This window comes from Hirundo rustica, chromosome 15 (genome assembly GCF_015227805.2).
Source record: "Hirundo rustica isolate bHirRus1 chromosome 15, bHirRus1.pri.v3, whole genome shotgun sequence".
Taxonomy (NCBI): Eukaryota; Metazoa; Chordata; class Aves; order Passeriformes; family Hirundinidae; genus Hirundo; species Hirundo rustica.
The window spans coordinates 830,038-848,043 of record NC_053464.1 but is presented as its reverse complement, the minus strand read 5'-3'; the positions used below and the strand labels follow the sequence as shown (position 1 = coordinate 848,043).

General features: G+C 56.2%; 1 protein-coding gene across 9 annotated transcripts in view; it reads left to right on the top strand.

Annotated features, from left to right (window-relative positions):
* The window catches only part of LOC120759782 (ankyrin repeat and fibronectin type-III domain-containing protein 1-like), a 243,601-nt gene that overhangs the window by 133,594 nt on the left and 92,001 nt on the right, over positions 1–18,006 (top strand). The gene's annotated exons all lie outside the window — the stretch shown is intronic.

The window sequence follows — 18,006 nt, the reverse complement described above, 5'->3', positions numbered from 1 at the left end:
TTTGGGGAAAATCTCAGTTCACTGGCGGTGACACGGTGTGGGCAACGTTTTGGGGAACGCTGGGAACTCCTGGGACACTCATCTCCTGTTGCTGCATGTCCCGTGCACCGGTGATGGAGCAGAAATCCAGCTCTGGGGTGGGATGCGGGATTGGAAGGGGTCAAAATGAGGAGCTACCCCCACTCTGCATCTGCTCCTACCCCTCTCCCCCAGGCAGGCTGGTTGTGACCTCTGCCACGTCTCTCTCCCCCATGGGATTTTTCCCTGCTGTTGTGTTACTTCTCACCTTTCCATTTTCTTGGCCTAATTTTTCATTTTCTTGTTCCTTTTGCAGTCTGAGCTTTGGTCCCTTCTCCTCCCACTGCTAGCTCTCTGCCCACCCTTGGGTCCTGAGCCAGCTCCTGGGTGATGCTGCCCCACGGAAGGGGAGAGCCCTGCTGGAGGAAGCTCCAGGGGAATAGGGTGGGGGGGTCTCCAAGAAATCCATAGCCCGGTGTGGCACTTCTTTGAACAGAGCTGTCCAGGTGTAAAGTATCCTTCTGCTGGCAAATTAAATTGCATTTCCAGTCCTCTTTGGGGGCCTGTCTGACCAGAGGAGAACAGGTTATAGACCCAAACTCTTGTGCTCTGCCTGCATTTTGTCTTGGCTAAGCTGTTTCTGGGCTGGCTCATTTTGTTCCGGCCCTGCCATTTCCAGGGTGAGTGACATCAGAGGCTCCAGAGCTGAGCCGCAGGGGGGGATTTGGTTGTGGAAAGATTGGATCATTCAGTTCAAAGGTAGAAGATCCTGCTTCTCTGGAGGTAGCTCAAAAAAGCCTAGAATTGCTTCCAAAACTCCGATTACCTGACCTTGGGCATGAATGCTGTGCTCCCTGCAAGGCACCCCTGCCAGGCTCTGGAAGGGATCTCGTCCCAGCAGGACACAGCCCAGCCCTCAGGACATGTTAGGGTTCTGTTTCAGGAGCTGAATCTGGTCCCCCTAATCTGATGGCCCTTGGAGCTCCCTGGTTTGCAGCAGTCCTTGTGCCAGGTGCAATGCAGCTTGAATTCCTGCCTTGAAGCTCTGAGCTCTTCCTCACCTGTGGTGGCTTTGTCTCTCCTTGTTTCCCACCTGGAGATGGATACAAGGAAGCTGCTTTCTGGAGGAGACGCCTTGAGGTGTGGAAGGGGCAGGCATTTGATTTTCACTCGTAGGTGGTCCCCAGAAAAGCCACCATGGGCAGGAGGAGCCAGTGCCTGAGCAGTGACAAACGTGTCCTCTGTGAGCCAAGCTGGCTTCCCAGGCCAGCTGGATGTCTGTGGAGCATGGTTCATCCTCCACCAAAGGTCAAATCCTGCTCCTGCTCTGTGGGACTTTTACCATCCTTTTCAGCAGACATTGAGCTCTGGGCTGATTCATTTGGGAGATGGACGAACAGAATAAGCAATTATTATTTATGGTTCTTCTGCCTCATTTGCTAGTTGTGAGAAGGAAGCTGTGTTGGGTTGCTGGATGGTTCCCAGGGAGAGGGGACCTCCATGGATTCCAGCTTCTTTCCACAAGGCTGACTATGGTGACAGGGGAAGGCAGAGAGGCAAGGAGAGGAGTTGCATGGATGCAGTGCTGTGAGGAATGGTACAACACCTCATGGTGACCAATGTGCTCCCAGGGCTGCAGCACAATCCCTCCCAGTGTGCTGGGCCCTGCTGGGTGCATGGAGCACCACCAGCGGCCAGGATGTGGCTGAAACAGGGAAGACATTCTCATTCCCTTTCCCAGTAGGCTGGAGGAGCAGAAAGAGACAGGTTCAGCGCTAGAAATGTGGGAGCACAGATGCCTCTCCCTTCCTTTTCTTTCTTTCCCCCTGACTTTATAGTACTCTGGGGTTTCTCCCAAGCCCCTCTGCAGCCCTGCACGGGGAGGCTGCAGCACCAGGCACAGCTCGCGGGGCTTTGGGACCGGCGCGCTCCCAGCGCGTGATCCGTGGGAAATGTGGGATGGTGGCAGCAGGGCAAAGGGAAAGGAGCGGGAGAAGGGTGTCCCCCTGAGTCCCCCTGTACCACTGAGCGTGCAGTGAATTCCTGCTCGCTGGGCTCATGTGAGAGCATTATCCCCAGGATGAGCTCATGCGCGAAGCGCGCGGGTTATCCGTGTGATTCCGGGTGCTGGGGCACCGCTGGCGGATTCCCTGGAGTTATGTGCAGTTGCCATTTCCACGCATTCCTGGGTTAACAGCCGATCAGGTTTCGCTGTTCACGTCCCCATTGAGCGCTCAGGGCTGCGGCTCCGACGCTGGTGATGGAGCAAAATCCCTTGGCTGTCTGGCTTTTGCTTTCCCAAACCTGGCTTGTTCCTCTTCCTTGACCTACTCCAGGCACCGCTCCTCTCTCCCATGGAATTGACTACGTTGCAGGTTCTCCCTCTCCTCCCTTATTTTAAGTTGAGCTTTAATTTGTGATGCTGCTAGAAGTTGGTTGGGGCCGTTGCTGTGTAGGATTCTTGGAGAGCTCCTGTCCCCTTGCTGGTGTGTGGATCAGGCTGGTGATGAGCCACCACATCCATCAGAACCCTTGCTCTGCTCCAGTGGGGTGTCCTTGCAGAAGACCAGAGTCTGGAGCAGGGCGATTCCCCCCTGTCCCTTTGTCTCTGTTTCCTCACTCATGGGAGGACCTCAGGGAAGGTGAACAGCTGAGGAAGGAGACCTGGCTGTGTTCTACCAAGAGACTTGGCTTTCTGTTTATCACTCAGCCTCTGGTGGGTCAGTCATGGGACCAGCCCTGGAAGGCTGTTTCTGACTACAGTGGAGTCAACTCACCTCAACCAGTCCCACCCAGGCCATGAGAAGGTCTGCCAGGCTTTCTGGAGCACCTGCACGTGGCTGTTGGGCACCTATGGCAAAGGACACAAATCTTTGACTTGCTCAGCTCTTGGCTCTTTACCTGGTGAGGAAGGGGTGGGGGAATCAGGACAGCCATAAGTTGCAGAAAACGAGCTCTTCTACATTTGATGGATGTCCATGTACAGTAAGAAGCTCAGGGCTGGGACCAGGCTGAGCTCGCTGTGCCAGTCAGGGTTGTGGCCCCTCACCTACACCCATCCAAGGGAGAATCCTGGGAGAGCCCAGGTGTGTCTCCAAAGGGTGAAGCCAACACACAGAGATCAATGTCCGTCTCATTAGTATCGTTGCAGAAGTGGCTGGAGGCTGTTCCTCTGCTTCCCAAGGTCACCCCAGCTTTGAGAGGGAACATCTGCATGGAAGCTCATGGCTATGCTTCAGGGGGTGAATTTGCTGCCAGTCCATAGCACAGATGACTCTTCAAGCCTCAGAGTGACCTTCAAAGCCAGGGCCAGGCAGGGAGACCATGGAGGTGATGATGCTTAGGTTTCCCTGGTTCCAAGTCAGGGGGTGAGGTGGGTGAGGAAAGAGCCTGATCACCCAAAATGGGTTTCCATGCTGTATCCAAGGGTCCACAATACCAGGGTGGAATCAGCTCATCCCTTGGGACTCTGCAGGGGAGTGCTTGGAAAGAGAGCTGTGGAAGGGCTGGACCAGCTGGAGACCAGGTGAATTTTCTGCTCTGCTGAAAGCTGAAGGTGTTGGTGGAGTTTTGAGGGGTCGGGCAGGTACTGTGCAAGTGTTGGTGCTGGCTCTCAGTCCTGAGCCCATCCCTTCTCTCCTACTCACCTCTGCAAGGATGGGAACTGTGTTTCCACAGCAGGGAAGAGCTGCTTTGGATGCTCTAGGAAGTAGCCTTTCAAAAGAAAGATAATGCATGAATCGCCCTTTTCTGGAGAGTTCTGTGCTGCCAGTTTGTTAGGACGTGAGCAAGAAGAATTTATGACATCAGCCTCAAATAAATTGCTGAAACTGTCTGTGCAAATGGGGCAGAGGACTAAACTCAGAGATTGATTTTATTGTTTTTCCATCTTCTGTGCCTTAAAAAGCAAAAGATGGACTGGCGTGGATAGATATAAAACACTGTAATGGCCAAATTTGGAAAAATCTTAGAAAAAACTGGAAGGACACGGCTGTGATCACAGCAAATGTGTGTGCTGCCTTCTCCTGTGCTGATCCCACGCTGTGTGGATGCGGGCACTGATGTGGTCCTGCCCTTCTGGGGATGGGCAGGTCTGACTTGTTGTTTTAGAAGATATTTTATATACATCCTAGCTGTGCGTTGCAGCTCTGTTACTGTTGTTACAAGAACCTTTTTAATTTCCTGCCTTTTTTTTCTTTCCCCCCCCGTGCAACATCAGGATGCTGTAAGTGGGGTTCCCTTTGTCGGTGTGTGGAGGAAGAGGGAGGGCTGAACACGGGTGCTTGGAGAGGAGGTGCGCCCCTGCTTGGGAGAGGGACCCGGGGAGATGGGAGTACACTGAGCTCCCACCCTGGAGCGATGGAGGAGAGTGAGGTGGAAAGAAAACACAGCCGAGGATCAAACACATGAGTGTGTACTGAGCTGTGCTGCTTCAAACCTTCTTGTTCAGCAGCAGTGAGGTGAAGGGTGTTGACATATTAAATGGTGGCAATTAGGCTAGGAGTTAACACCTTATTAAGTGGGACTGGGGGCAGTTGGCACCTCCAAACCTCCATGTCTGCAGGCTCGGCAGGGATGCAGTGTGGAGAGATTTGTTCCCGACCATTGGGGCTGTGCCAGTCGTTTCTGAGGTCCATAAAACTCTCTTGGCTTATGGATGAGGCAGCAAACCCTTGGCAAACCCAAGGGCAAAATGGAAGTCTTCGGGCTTGCTGTGGGGCTGGCAGCCTGGAGGAAGGACTCATTCCTCAGTGACTGTGAGAGAGAGAGACATCAGTCCATGAAATGCAATAAATCCTGTCATGTTGCAATTTTTATCGTGATTACTGGGATGCATATCCATAAGGGCCTTTCATGAACCCCAGGCCCTGTATTTGCTAACTGGCGTTTACTGGCTTGGTTGTCCTGCTCCTGATTCAGCCCATCTGAGAAATTCCAGGGATGCTGTTGGGCTTTCTTGGGTTGTAGCCCAGTTTGGAGGATGAAACCCCAGCCAGTCTCAGGGGTGGCAGTGGGGACGCCCTTGGAGCCTGGTGTGGGACAGGACATGGCCCATGGGCCTGCGGATATTTTGGACATGGCATCTCTTCCAGCTGGGCATGGTGCAGGAGGAGTTGTGCCAGCCAGGACATCCCAGGACATAGTGAGGGGTGCTGATTTTCCTACACTGGTGTTGGCTGGCATTCCCAGATGCAGCTGGGGAACACTCATCTGACTTCCAAATTTGCTTCCGATCCCTTTCCTTGCAGGTTCCTTCATTGGGTGACTGCATGGCCTGGGGATGGGGTGAGGTTAGTTCCTGCTTGGACAACCTGGGTGCTGCTGTGCTCCAGCCTCTGCTGACATCACCGGTGGGGTCAGCTTCCCTGGAAGTGTTCAAAAAACGTGTGGCTATGGCTTTTGGTGACAAAGTTCAGTGGGGCACCTGGCAGTCCTTGTTTAGTGGTAGGACTTGATGATCTTAGAGGGCTTTTCCAGCCGTGATTCTGTGATGTTCACACCATCCTCTGCCTTTTCCCAATGCTCAGGAAGAGGGTAGATTTGCTGGCCTCATGAGTTGTGATGTCGCTGCTGTCAGCGTGGCAGGGCAGGGTGATGTCACAGCACCGTGATCCCAGGGAGGAGGAGGCTCCTGGCAGGTGTGAACACGCGGGGGGAGCTGCTGGGGAAACCATTGAACTGAACAGGGATGGAGCAACGTCAAAGCGGAGCGGGCGTCAGAGCTGCTCCACTGTCAGTGCCGTGGCTTTCAGCGTTTGCTTTTATGTGACAGCTGCTTCCAAAGGCTGGCGGCTCTCCAGGAGCCGGGGCGGGGTGAGTGGTGTGGCCGGTCCTCCGGCAGCGTGCCCTGCCCTTCAGAGAGACGGGCTCGCTGCTGCGGACAAGAGGCATTTTTGTGGTTCTTGTGGTTCCCTGTGTTTTTTGTGAGAAGGGAAGAGGCAGCTGGAGCATAGACTCTCAGCTCGAGCGCACTCCGGGTCAGGCCAGCAGCCCTGGGGGGTTTGCAGTGCCTGGCCTGGCACAGTGCCCACAGCCCAGGGGGCTGCTCTGGGTCCCCGAGCGCTGCCGGCGGCAAGGGAGGTGTGTGCTCCCCAGTGCCACGTCCCTGGGCCCCTGTGCTCACTGTGCCCACCCCTGGGCAATGGCATGGGGTTATAGCCCCTGCCTTGCCGGCTGGGCCAGGGCAAGAGCCCAGGGTAGCCCAGGACATCGAGGCTTTGCTGTGGCCTGGGGTTTCCAAGTCTGCTGCTTTGGTACGGGGCTGTGTGAAGGCATCTTTTACCCTGACGGCAAACCCATGGTGACAGCTACCGCGAGGGGTGAGATTAAAACCAGATGCACTCCTCTCTCTCAAACGCCAGCGAAGCCAGAAACAGCTCTCTGGGGACGGATCGTCTGGGAAGGGCTTGGATGTGCTGCTTTGCCCCCACTCGGCCCTGGAGCCCAGGGGCACCGCTCAGCCCCGGGCCAGGGAGTGCCCAGCCGGTGCTGCCTGGCAGGAGTGGGCACCGTGGGGCCCTCGCCCGAGAGGCGGCGTGGCCTGGAGCACGTGCGGCCGTGGCTAACGAGAAGAGACATCGTTAATTAGAACAAGGCGGCGCATCGTATGTGTGGCGCCGGCTTTGAAAGGGCTTTGCGTGTTGTCTTCGTTAGGGGTGTGAGAATGCAGCTCACTCGCTTTTTCTTTCTGAGCAAATTAAGGACACATTTCACCCATCAGGAGATGAAATAAAATATGAGCAGGGAGGGAGCGTGCCTGACGAGCTCCCTGCGCCCGTCCAGCCTCCTCTGCCCCACGTGTGGCTGACCTCGTGGCGGGCAGGTGCTGCCTGACCCTGCCTGCCCTGGCAGCAGCGTCTGCTGGCCCCTACCTGCCATCACATGGGGCCTCGTGACCTTCCCAACCCACCTGGGGTGAGCAGGGGGACACGGTGCGCTTTGGCGCTTGGCAGGGTGAAGATGCCCGTGGCTGCAGCAGCTGGTGGAACCTGAAGCCCTCAGGATGCTCTGGCCTCATGGCAGACTGAGGTCTGTACCATGGTGGGATTCCTCTCCTCAGTACTGGCTGTACCGATGATAATCCTTAAGTTATTTTTAAATTTTCTTTCCCTGCTGCTGGATTTGACCTCCCCAGAGAAACATCATTACCATCGTTGGGGTCTGGAGAAGAGGATGAGGTGTGGGATGGAGGAAGGGACAGGGAATAAAATACAGCTGTTCCTGTGAACCATCATGATGTTGGTGTTCTGCAATTAATGGTTCCAAAGGCCACAAAGATGCTCTGAGAGCTGTACCCTCTCTGCTCTGGAGTCAGGCTGGGACATCTGAGAGTGTTCACCTGGAGAAGACAAGGCTCTGGAGACACCTTAGAGCCCCTTCCAGGGCCTAAAAGGGCTCCAGGAGAGCTGGAGAGGGACTGGGGACAAGGGATGGAGGGACAGGACACAGGGAATGGCTTCCAGTGCCAGAGGGCAGGGCTGGATGGGAGATTGGGCAGGAATTGTTCCCTGGAGGGTGGGCAGGGCCTGGCACAGGGTGCCCAGAGCAGCTGTGGCTGCCCCTGGATCCCTGGAAGTTCTCCAGAGTGGGTTGGATGGGGCTTGGAGCACCCTGGGCTAGTGGGAGGTGTCCCTGCCCATGGCAGGGGTTGGAATGAGATGAGCTTTAAGGTCCCTTCAAACTCCAGCCATCCCGGGATTCTGTGAAATTGGCACAGACAGCTGCTAGCCCCGGCGCCGTGGGAACTCGGCACTGAGGCTGGCAGGGAAGTGCTGGGCAGCAGGGCTGGGATGTGCTGGGCAGGGCACGTGGGCTGTGCTGGGAGAGGCCCTGCAGCCAGCACATCTGGGGAGGTCTGTCCAGGCTGGGGACGCGGGTCTGGCCAAGCAGCCAGAAGGGACTCCAGTCCTCTGCACCGCTGTCCCGCTCCTGGTTTCTCCCACAGAGCGTCAGAACTGCTGAAGCCTGAGAAAAAAACCCCAGTGCAGCCATCCCTTCCCCCCTCAGTAATCCATTCCCTGAGCTGGATTTAGGGATTCACTGTGGCATTAAATGCAAATAACAGACGAGTCGGTTTCGCCCCAAAGGGGGGAGGAAAACGAGTCTGGGAAAGGAGTTTGTGTGCGGTAACGTAACCGTAGCTCAGAGGGGCCCACAGCTCCACGCTCTGTGTGTCTCTGTGTGCCTCTATTTTACCCCTAATACTCGTGGACTGCTGGCTTGTAACGTGACGACTTTTCAACGTCAATAATGTATTGAATAACACTGTCAGGAACGGGGGAAGCGTTAACTCTTTCCCTAGGCTGCAGCTCACTGTGGGAGCCTCTGCAGAGGAGCTGCTGTCCCATGGGCAGGGCTGGGGATATTCACACCAAGCCCTGGGGGATCTCTTGTCCCAAGAGATCCTGTGCTCTGGGGCACAGGGACAAGACTGATGGGAACCTGGTGCCTCCCCATTTGATGGTAGCCTGGCTGAGGGGTGTAGAGTGTGGCACAGTTTACCACAGAACTTTTGAATTAGTTAGGAATTTACCAATTAAGTCACATTAACTGACAAGGCATTGCTTGCTGTTAAATTTGGCGCATCTCTGATTTTTTCCCTGTCCTGGTGAATGAGGAGCAGCTTTTAGCATTTCCATAGTGGATGTTCACCACATGGGAAGCGCCTCTGCCTCTCAGCTGTACCAGCCCAGCTGGGACCACTTCCCACCTCACACTGGTACAGACTCCTGCCCTGTCCTTGGTGACATTTCCTGCTCGCCAGGACAGCGTTTCCTTTTTCCCATTCCTTGCTGGATGTAATTTTTTCCCATCATGGAGACTTCCCTGCTGTGGCCAGCAGGCTGTAGTTGCTTTGTAAGCCATTAAGCGCAGAATCATAGAGTCATGGAATCAGTAAGTTCAGAAAAGACCTTTAAGATAATCAAGTCCAACCATTAACCCAGCACTGCCAAGCCACATGTGGCACATCCACACAGCCTTTAAATCCCTCAAGGGATGGGGACTCCACCACTGCCCTGGGCAGCCTGTGTCAGTGCCTGACCACCCTCACTATTAAGAAATTTTTCCAGTATCCAATCTAAACCTCTCATGGTGTGAGTTCCCCTTGTCCTGTCCCTGTTCCCTGGGAGCAGAGCCTGACCCCCCCCGGCTGTCCCCTCCTGTCAGGGAGTTGTGCAGAGCCACAAGGGCCCCCTGAGCCTCCTTTTCTCCAGGCTGAGCCCCTTTCCCAGCTCCCTCAGCCTCTCCTGGTGCTCCAGCCCCTTCCCAGCTCTGTTCCCTACTCTGACCCTGCTCCAGCACATCAATGTCTTTTCTGTGATGAGGATTCAGAATTGACCCCAGGACTGGAGGTGCCCCAGCAGTGCCCAGCACACATCACTGCCCTGGGTCTGTGGCCACACCATGGCTGATCCAGGCCAGGGGCCATTGATCCTCTTGCCCACCTGGCACACCTGGGCTCAGATTCAGCTGCTGTCATCAGGGGCCTTTTCAGCTGGGCACTTCCCAGCCACCCTGCCCCAAGCCTGGAGCTGCAGGGGGTGGTGGTGACCCAAGTGCAGGACCTGGCACTGAGCCTTGTTAAATCTCATACGATGGGGCTTGGCCCACTGCTCCAACTGTAATAATTGTTGAATCTGTGCTTCTGTAGTGCAAGCAGAGAATTTCAGCTTTGGTGCTTGCAGCAGACACCAAGGCAGGAGGATGCCCAGGCTGGCAGCCCCTCTGCTGCTTGTCCCGCTCTCACCCCATTCTCACTCTGCTCACACTCAGCTGCAGAGCAGCAGTGCCAAGGTTTCCCCTGGCATGATCAAAGTTAAATTTCACAGCTCTGCTCACTGTGTGTAGCTCTGAAGAATGTTATGGTGAGGGCACTGTGCTCACACTGCTCTCCTGCCGCCCCCAGAGTCCCTTGGCACAACGGACTGATGTTCCCACATTGCTCAGCACTTGCTCCACATGGGACAGCTCAGGACTGTCCCCTTGGCCCTGTCCAGGCTGGCACCTTTGCGTGGTGCCTGAACACCATGGCCTTGTGGGCGTTGAGCTTTGCTTTAATAAACCATGCAGCTTCCCAAGCCAGCTCGGAGCCGTTTGGGATTTGCAGCTCTGGGGCTGCTGTTGAGGAGATGGAGTAAGAGACCAGTTTGGGGGTGTTGGTCAGCCAAGGTAGACCCCAGCCATCTCTGGCAGCTGGGGGTCCTCCCTGCTACCTTTCCTGCTTGGGGACAGGGCTCAGCCTGTCCCTGTGTCCCAGTGTTTTGGAGAGTGAGCCTGCCTTCCGATTGCCTTTCACTGTGCTCTGTAGCAGAGTGGGATGGCATGGGATGGAGGATTTGGATGCTTGGTGACAGCAGAGAAGCTGTGCCCTCCTCCTGACACCGTCCCATGGCTACCAGTCCTGCTGTGGGGTGGTGTGGATAGCAGGAACCTCTGTGAAGGTGACAGACAGGGATGCCACCGGCTCATTCGAGTGGCACAAATAGGGCTCACTTCAATTACCATGTGGGCCATTTACTTAAGAGCTGGACTCAGTAATCCCTGTGGGTCCCTTCCAACTCAGAATATTGGGTGAATCTGTGTCCATTCTGCAGCCTGGAGGTGCGATTCCCTCCTTTCTACCTGAGTCACGCTTGCTGTGCTCACACCATGTAAGGGACAGCCTCCAGATCATTTTTTCATGTCCTTGGAAGGCCCCGCAGCTCCTGATGTGGCCATGGGGTCACACAGACATGACTGGCGTTATCCCTGGAGCTGCATTGTTCTCCCTCTCGCTTGCTGTTCCCAGGGAAGTTTCTAAAGAGGGACACCCTGTCTCCCTGTTGATGGAAGCCGGTGGTGCTTCCCCAGCTCCTCCAGAAGCAGTAGTGATTTCCATGAGCCAGGAGCAGATAGTGTCCCTGTATGATCACTGCATTGCTCCATGGTGTCATCCCACAGTGTCACCCCGCATGCCCTGCTCGCCCAAGGGCTGCTGTGGGGACAGGGCTGCAGGAACATGGCTGGAAATAGGGAACCGGCTGGGAATAGCTGCTTTCCAGACAATGCAACTTTGGCTAAATGCTCTGGGGGACCCCCTCCTCCTGTTTGGCCTCAAGGAGAAGAGGGAATTGAAAAAAAAAAAGAAAAAAAGGAAAATGTTGGTTTTGTTTTGGCTGGGGAGCTGGAGCCACAAGGAATGTTGGGAAGCCACAGCTCGGGTTACCCCGTTCCAGCGCACGACGTGGTGCTCTGGCAAGGCGGCACAAGGGGCTTCTCCAGCCCTGCCTGCCTCAGACAGAGCACAAAGCCCAGTCCTGGCCTGCAGCAGCTCTGTGGGAAGAGGGATCGCTGCTGGGAAGTGGCAGCGTACAGGCAGGGTGGGAGCTGCTCACTGCAGGACGCCAACAGGGAGAAACCAGTGCAGGTGGCACTAGGAGAGCAGAGAGAGCCCCACTATCTGATGTGGTACGCACCCCAAAGTAGCCAGGGCTCTCTTTTGACTCGTAGTTTTGAGGGATTTGGTCATGGGTCAAGCCTCTCAAGGAAACCGGAGTTACATGGAGGAGCACTCAGGCAGGAGGTGTTCTCCAATGGATGTGTATGGGATCTGAGCCTCCCAAAGAACCACCCTGGAGTCAGTGGTTCCTGGAGTGATGGTTGTGCTTCTCTGCTGGGCTCCCTGACCAGAGCCAGAGCCAGAGCTTGGACCCTTGGAGATGGTATAGGTGGACACTGGTATCACAGGGCATGGGAACCTTCACCTCTGGGTGTTGTCCCCCATGGTGTAGGGACCTCACCTGGCCAAATGAAGGGCTGAAGGCACTTGGTCTGTTCAGCTGGAGGGGAGTGAGGTCTGATCTCATTAGTGGCTACAGCTTCATCCTGAGGGGCGGCTCCAATCTCTGCTCTGTGACCAGGGACGGGGGCCAGGGAACAGCTGGAGCTGTGGCAGGGAAAGTTGAGGTTGGATATCAAGAGAAGGTTCTTCCCCCAGAGGGTGCTGGCACTGCCCAGGCTCCCCAGGGAATGGGCACAGCCCCGAGGCTGCCAGAGCTCCAGGAGTGTTTGGACAGCGCTGCCAGGGATGCCCAGGGTGGGACTGTTGGGTGTCTGTACAGGGATAGGAGTTGGACTGGATGATCCCTGTGGGTCCCTTCCCACTCAAGACATTCTGTGATTCTGTGATTTTATGGAAAGCTCAGAGACCTACTACATGCAGGATCAATGAGAACTCATGCAGAGCCTTAGATATCCCAGAGTCTTTTCTGTTGAAGAACCAGAATTTGACAGAGGACATAACAAGAAACCTGTTTTTCTGGAGTGTATCTGAACACAGAAAACACAGGGAAACAGGGCAGGGGGGGCAGTAGTTGTCTCTGCTCCAGAGCCCTGCGTGTTCACCATGCAGAGGGGGGCTGGTTCAGTGCCAGAGGTTAGAGGAGGGTTTTACACTAAATACTGTAGGTTTTTTCTATCACGATAACCTCAATCCAGTGCAGGTCACATATGGCACACCTCTGGGACAGGTGAGGTTTTTAGGTCACAGTAGCTATGTGACCCAGGGCAGGAGAAGCACTGAATTCTTGTGCTGACCTGCAGGCACGGTGTGTCTCCATCCAGGTGGGCTGTGATGTGGAGAGGGACCTCGTGTTGCAGCTCTAGGCTGTGTCACACGCAGTACATGGAGTGTCACCGCCACCCCGTACCTGCACTCCGTGACACTAGAGCAACAGCTCCCGCTCCGCTGGCCCCAGCGCCACCTGTCACATGTCAGGTGACAGCAGTAACCTGTGGGACAGCTCTCATTGTGCATTGCTGGAGGGCAAGAGGAGTTTGCAGACAGGAACAGGATCCCATCTGCTGCTGCCCATGGTGGGTGAGCAGGAGAAGGGGAGGTTGAAACACTGGCAGGGGCCCAGGAAAGTCTCCTGAGCTGTGGGATGTGACACTTGCTCTGAGAATGCCCAGCCTCGCCCCTTGTGCCACTGAGAGCTTTTGGAGCACGACAGCAGGGACCTGAAAGCCCCTTTTCAGGAACAGAGAAGCAAATTGTTTGACCCTTGGGTCTCCAAAACCATCCACTTAGGAGGGGACAGCTTAAGAGGAAGGAAGGAAGAAAGAGCTGAAACCAGAGCAGGAAGTTCCTGAAAGGCGAGAGCAGCCTTCACCCCGATGTGCTGAGCTCTCCTCTTCAGCGTCATCGCCTGAGCACGGAGAGGTGCTAAATCTTAACTGCAAACTCTCCTCAAGTTCATATCCTCCCTCCTGCTAATAAATCCAGCCGTGGCCGTTGCTGAGTTCCTCCTGCGGCTCTTCTGAGTTTACCATATCCTCTGACCTTTGTTTCTGTGGGTCTGTCCTGACTCTCCACCACTGCGTGGTCCCCACGGATCTGCTGGTGATGTCAGGCCCCCCTGCAGGAGAGGCTGAAGGTGAAAGCACAGGAGCTGTGAGCTCCTGGGGGGAGCAGAGCACTTTGGGCCAGTTCCTGCAGGTTCTCTTGGCTCCTCAGGTGCTGTGTCTGAGCACGCCCCCACCGTGGGGCAGGGGACACCGGGGACACAGCCTCCTGCAGCGCCAGCCCGTCAGCACCAGGCACGGGGTGGGAGCCAGTGAGGCAGCAGGACTGAGCCCCTGTGCCTGGGGCTTGGGCTGTGCTCTGGGATGTTCCCTGTGGGGAGAGGGGGCGCCTGGGCATCAGCGCAGCGCACGGGTGTCCTGTGTGGGGCGGACAGTGGTGACATTGGCAGTGCCCAGGCAGGAGGAGAAGGCCTTTTGGCCATCGAGGTGCCGTGTGGCAGGACAGCTCTGTGGCCATCGAGGTGTGGGTGGCAGGATGACACCGCAGGCGGTGTCCCCGCTGCCAGTGTCCCTTCCCATGGCACCGGCAGGGAGCTGAGCTGAGCTGAGCTGAGCTGAGCTGAGCTGAGCTGAGCCGTGGCTCCAGGCCTGGCTAACACCTCACAGCGCTTCTTGCTGATCCAAGGGCAGGCAGGTGGGTGGACTGGCCTGGGTGGGAAGTTTTGATAAAGATAGCATGGTTTCCAGCCCATGGATTAGGCAGGGGCTGGATGTGCTCTGTGTAAGTGCTCCCGAGCATGTGCCTTTCCCAGTATTTCCCAAGGCCGGAGCTACTGTTGAGTGACTGTGGAATTAAAGTATCGTTTGCAGTTTCTACATTCCAGAGCAGTGTCGGGTTTTGGCGGAGGGCAGGCTGCGTGTGTGCCTGTGCTTCCCTGGCCTGCAAGCCCCCAAATGTCCCGGAGGCGATGCACATCACTTCGGTCCTTGTGAACTCTTGCTCAGAGGAGCGTGCGAGAGCCAAAGAAGGGAGCCCAAACTCCCAGCAGCTTGGCTGGACAGGCAGTTACTTCTAGTCTAACAAAACCAAACCAAAAACTTCACCTCAGCAACATCGATTCATTTTCCCAGGATTCTGAACCACGGGAAGATTGGAATCCAAACACACACAAAGTGCCCGTGGCTTCAGACAGCTCTCCCCAGCATCAGGCGGGTGCATGTCTCCAGAAAGGCTGCCCACAAATGTAACTGAGATCCCAGTCTAAAGCCAGTTAACTCCAGCAAAAAGAAAGAAGGAAGTTGTTGTTCCACAGCAACTGATCCATGTACTGCCTCTTGGGGGGTTGTGGGGCTGTGAGATGGCAGTGGGGCTGTGAGATGACAGTGGGGCTGTGGGAGAGGGCAGTGGGGCTGTGTGAGATGGCAGTGGGGCTGTGTGAGATGGCAGTGGGGCTGTGGGATTGCAGTGGGGCTGTGTGAGATGGCAGTGGGGCTGTGTGAGATGGCAGTGGGGCTGTGTGAGAGCAGTGGGGCTGTGTGAGAGCAGTGGGGCTGTGGGATTGCAGTGGGGCTGTGTGAGATGGCAGTGGGGCTGTGAGATGGCAGTGGGACTGTGGGATTGCAGTGGGGCTGTGAGATGGCAGTGGGGCTGTGAGATGGCAGTGGGGCTGTGGGATTGCAGTGGGGCTGTGGGAGATGGCAGTGGGGCTGTGGGATTGCAGTGGGGCTGTGAGATGGCAGTGGGGATGTGGGAGAGGGCAGTGGGGCTGTGTGAGATGGCAGTGGGGCTGTGTGAGATGGCAGTGGGGCTGTGAGATGGCAGTGGGGCTGTGTGAGATGGCAGTGGGGCTGTGGGATTGCAGTGGGGCTGTGGGATTGCAGTGGGGCTGTGTGAGATGGCAGTGGGGCTGTAGGAGAGGGCAGTGGGGCTGTGTGAGATGGCAGTGGGGCTGTGGGATTGCAGTGGGACTGTGGGATTGCAGTGGGGCTGTGAGATGGCAGTGGGGCTGTGGGATTGCAGTGGGGCTGCGGGAGAGGGCAGTGGGGCTGTGTGAGATGGCAGTGGGGCTGTGGGATTGCAGTGGGGCTGTGAGATGGCAGTGGGGCTGTGTGAGATGGCAGTGTGGCTGTGAGATGGCAGTGGGGCTGTGTGAGATGGCAGTGGGGCTGTGTGAGATGGCAGTGGGGCTGTGAGATGGCAGTGGGGCTGTGAGATGGCAGTGGGGCTGTGAGAGGGCAGTGGGGCTGTGTGAGATGGCAGTGGGGCTGTGTGAGATGGCAGTGGGGCTGTGAGATGGCAGTGGGGCTGTGTGAGATGGCAGTGGGGCTGTGGGATTGCAGTGGGGCTGTGTGAGATGGCAGTGGGGCTGTGTGAGATGGCAGTGGGGCTGTGAGATGGCAGTGGGGCTGTGTGAGATGGCAGTGGGGCTGTGTGAGATGGCAGTGGGGCTGTGGGATTGCAGTGGGGCTGTGGGATGGCAGTGGGGCTGTGGGATTGCAGTGGGGCTGTGGGATTGCAGTGGGGCTGTGTGAGATGGCAGTGGGGCTGTGTGAGATGGCAGTTGGGGCTGTGTGAGATGGCAGTGGGGCTGTGGGATTGCAGTGGGGCTGTGTGAGAGGGCAGTGGGGCTGTGGGATTGCAGTGGGGCTGTGAGATGGCAGTGGGGCTGTGGGATTGCAGTGGGGCTGTGAGATGGCAGTGGGGCTGTGGGATTGCAGTGGGGCTGTGTGAGAGCAGTGGGGCTGTGGGATTGCAGTGGGGCTGTGAGATGGCAGTGGGGCTGTGTGAGATGGCAGTGGGGCTGTGTGAGAGCAGTGGGGCTGTGTGAGATGGCAGTGGGGCTGTGTGATGGCAGTGGGGCTGTGTGAGATGGCAGTGGGGCTGTGTGAGATGGCAGTGGGGCTGTGTGAGATGGCAGTGGGGCTGTGAGATGGCAGTGGGGCTGTGGGATTGCAGTGGGGCTGTGAGATGGCAGTGGGGCTGTGTGAGATGGCAGTGGGGCTGTGAGATGGCAGTGGGGCTGTGTGAGATGGCAGTGGGGCTGTGTGAGATGGCAGTGGGGCTGTGAGATGGCAGTGGGGCTGTGTGAGATGGCAGTGGGGCTGTGTGAGATGGCAGTGGGGCTGTGAGATTTCAGTGGGGCTGTGTGAGATGGCAGTGGGGCTGTGAGATGGCAGTGGGGCTGTGTGATGGCAGTGGGGCTGTGGGATTGCAGTGGGGCTGTGTGGGTTTGGGAGCCTGTCTCCGTCTGCACCCCGGGGTTAAACAAACAGGAGCTCGGGATTTACGTGGTGGTGGCTGGTGGAGGGGCGATCTCAGGGAGTTTGCAGGCTGGGATGAATTAAGCCTTGCTGTGTTGCTGGGACTGGGGCAGGATGGCACCCACAGGCTGATTGCTTCTGCCCCGGGGGAAACTGAAGCATGGGAGGAGGAGGGATGGGATTTGCCTGTCCAAAGAGGGATGTGGTGGTGTCTGGGCTGGGTGTCTGGAGTGTCACTGTAGGTGGTGGAGGGCAGTGGGTGTCACCAGAGTGCTGTTGGCTGGTTTGGGTGGGTGTGAAGCAGGAGAGGAATGTGTTTGGGTACTCTCGTGTTGCCATGGACTGGAGAAGATGCCCCTGCTGCAGGCAGGGAAAGGAAGATGGGCCTGGTGACGTTTCCCAAGAGAAACATCCAGCAGAAGCAGAAGTGGGGTTTGGCTCTGTGGTGGGCCCTGGGTACGTTCAGTTGTCTGACTCATGGAGGGCTTGGCTGGCCCCACCTCAGCTTTGAGTGAGGAGTGTCCTGGTTGTAATGGAAGGAAACTTGCAACGGGACCTCTGTGGAGGCTCTTACAGCCCATCTCTGTTATCCCTTATCCTACACATCCATGATGCCCACCTGGGCCCTCCTCTGTTCAGCTCTGAAGTGTTTCCTGGAAACATTGAAACTCAACAGGATGTGGCCTGGAGCCTCAGCTGGAGGACTGGATTGGTGGAAAAGGTGTTCCTTTCCTTTTTGGGAACCTTGGGGGTTGCAAGGATACAAAGAGAAAATTTGAAGCAGGCAAACCCTTGTGTTTGTGCTGGAGCAGCTCCCGACGCCTCCCCTACCCTGTGGGAGTAATTTGTAGATACCAAAATGCAGTTGTATGTTGTGAGGCTCTTGTGAAGAGTTGATCTAAAGTGAGATTAACTCACTCTAAATGAGCAGCAGTTTCTGTCTGAATGAGGGGAAGGAGAAAAGTCCAGCCCTGTCCAATGGAGATGGATGTGTTGGGAGCAGATGCCTTGCTCTCCTCTGCTGGATGAGGGAGCCATCTCCAGAGGCTTCCTCCTCACTCTTCACATCCTCTGCCTTCTCCAGAATGAGACAGGACACATCAGGTGTGGAGCTGCTCCCGTGACATTGTGGGGCACTAGTCAATATTCCAGCAAAGTCTCCAAGGCTGATGGAAGATGGAGACATCCTTAATCACCATATCCCCCAGACAGGCACCTCTGGTATTTCCTTAATCAGCGGCGTGGCTTTGAAGCAGCCCAGATGGTATCTCCTGGGCCTGCCTGCCCTGCTACTGGGGCTCCTGCATGGGAGGGACGTGGTGAGGGTGAGGAGGTAGTTTGTGTATTTTTATATATACAAATACAGACACAGCAGTGCTTGGGGAAGGAAATGAAATCCAGCTGGACTTCCTTCTGGTCCTCAAACTGGGGAGGTGATAGAGT